The sequence below is a fragment of the Sturnus vulgaris genome, chromosome 5 (assembly GCF_052056855.1).
Source record: "Sturnus vulgaris isolate bStuVul1 chromosome 5, bStuVul1.hap1, whole genome shotgun sequence".
NCBI lineage: Eukaryota > Metazoa > Chordata > Aves > Passeriformes > Sturnidae > Sturnus > Sturnus vulgaris.
The window spans coordinates 14584337-14587102 of record NC_142247.1 but is presented as its reverse complement, the minus strand read 5'-3'; positions in this window follow the sequence as shown (position 1 = coordinate 14587102).

Sequence of the window (2766 nt, the reverse complement as noted above, 5' to 3'; positions counted from 1 at the left end):
TGGTACCATGAGGGCTAACTCAATTTCTACTGCATCTGTGAAATTATAGCTGAGAAATAAAGCATGCAAAATCTGCTTTACCAGCAAGGACAGTTGGAAGAGGAGAAGACATCTGGCTCAGGAATGCAGCAATAGCCAAAACAAGGACTGAGTTTGGGAACTTGGAGAGGGTTTTATGGTAATTGCCAAATTGCATGTAGTGACTGTATATAAGCAACACACTTGTAAAATCATGTGTACACACAACGTTAGTAGCTATCACCTGCGTAACCAGGGGTCTGAATAAATGATGTCCTTCTTAACATGAAATTGGTGTTAAGGAGTCTTAGTCCACTAGTTTTCAGTGGATTTGGTGACAGTTCAAGCTGAGATTTCCCTTAGCAGAGTCTCAGTTGTCTCTCATTCCATAAAGCCATTTCTTCACAGCACAATAATACAGAAACAGCTCAAGCTGATGCCTCTGAGGAGGGACCCCAAACAAAGGCTTTTATCCTCTCACAGTCAAAGCAATATGCAAGTCTTCCTCTTGACTCCTCTGCTCCTACTGTGTCTCCCAGTGTCCATCCATCTGGCTGGCACCACACATTTTATTGCCATTTGTTGAACAAAGTGTTGGTAGTTCATGGCCTCTTGTCTCTGGCTCCCACCCAGAGCTCAATCTGCAGTTTGCAAACCAAACTACCTGCACCAGACTCCTCAATATTCACCTCATGGTGGCTGGTAATTACAGGAGGGTTTTGTCCACTTCTCCAGACTCATTGCAGCAGCTGGCTCAGGTCACCAGGCTGCAACAATTAAGACTCATTCCAATGGGAGTAGGCAGTAAATCTTGACAAAATGTCTAAGTTAGATTGTAACAAATGGTGGGTTGTGACACGAGCAATAATTGAACTCCCATCCTACAATTTTAGTAAAATTACAAATACAGGATTTGAGTGATTGTATGTCTCCCCAGTGGTGTTGTCGGTAAATAAAAAAATCACAAAGGATTTGTATAAAATGCATCCTTTTCCAACACACACTAATACAGATTCAACAGTTTAATCAGGATGTGTTTCAAAATGACAAACATTTTGTTCAATGTCAAGACAAGTGTCTTAGGCCATAATTGTATGACTTTCCCAAGAAAATATCAGTTGTTCCTGTACAACACATGCATCAACACCTCATCCTTGTGACACCCCCTGCCCTCTTGATCATCCCCTCCCCAGCCATGCCAAAGCCCTTTCAGCAGTTTCGTGAAGTGGGGGTCCCATGCCCATTTTTTACTTTATTTAATTCCTTTTTATCAGCATATAAATCCCAACTATTAATTTCATTAAGTATTATTATAGCATGTTTTATATCAACACTTCTCTGGACATATATATTGAATATGTTATATATCTTTATTTATATATATTAAATGTGTCTAGGTATAAATAAAAAATACAGGCCTGCTCTTACACACATATACACATATTACATATATATTACTCTCTATGTATATATACATACACAGTCAAGCATGAAGGACACAGAATATGTCAAATACCAATCACATCAGAGAAGCTGATCCAATGGGATCAATGCCTTATTAAAAGAAAAGATGCATGCACAGCACCCCTCTCACACTTCCTATAACGGACCATCAGTGCTATTACAGGCTGCAAAGAATTTGAAGAGTAAAGCACGTTTCCAAGGCTTTACCTTTATCCCTTCTGCCAGACACGGTAAACAATTTCAGTTTTTCACCTATGTTTCTCATTCTTTTTTCACTCACATTTCCTGCTCTTTTCTACCTCTTGTTTTCCACCCTTTCCATTTTCCCACTCACTTTTCAAGCCCTTTTTCCTCTCCTTCTTCCTGACCTTTTCCACTTCACATTTCCTGCTCTTTTCTCTCTCTTTCTCCATCTATTTAAACACTTAAAATGTTAGAAAATGGGGGACTTTCCCTCAAGTTGAACTCTTAAAACCAAGGGATAACAGGGATCCACTTGAAATTTAAACCTTAAGATGATGAAAATGGGGAGTTTGCCCTCAATTCAAACCCAAAAAACGGCATCATAAAGGTTTTCCTTTTCCCTTTAAACTAGAAAATAACAATTCTCTATCAACTGATGCCCTAAATCATGGAAAAGACAAATTTTCCTTCAATTGTTACCCTTAAAATTGTGGTGAAGGGAATCTCCTCCAATTTAAACATAGACAATAATAAAAAAGGAGGCTTCCCCTTCAAACACCTCTTTTTTTCTGAGATGCTCTAGGAAGGGACTGGGATGGGACCAAGGGCACTTGGAAGGCTTAGGGCTTGTCCCTTCACACATCCTAAGCAATGCTCCAGGAGCATCCAGATGTTCCCCCTGCCCCTGCAAATCCTGTCATTATTATTCTTTGAGAGATCCTGAGAGATCACCCACTCCAGCAGGTACAGAAACCCTCCTGAAATCAGCCCTTAGCAGGGCCTGCCCCTCCTCGTCGGGTCTGCCCCTCCTCATCCTCACTGACCACACCTGGTCATTGATTTAGACACGCCCTAGACATTAATTTACACAGGAATTTCATTAAACCCCACTCTGAGTCTTAATGAGCTGAGCAAACCTTGCTGATTTCATATTAAGTATGAAGTTGGCTAATACGGAGAAGTATGAAGAAAAATACAAATGGTAGTCACTGCTATAAAGTGTGCCAGCATCGGGCCCGGGTTACGGCATCAGGGAAAACCCGGACTGGCTTTGCCCAGAGTACGGAAGAGGGGAAAACCTGGACCGGATTTAGCCGGAAT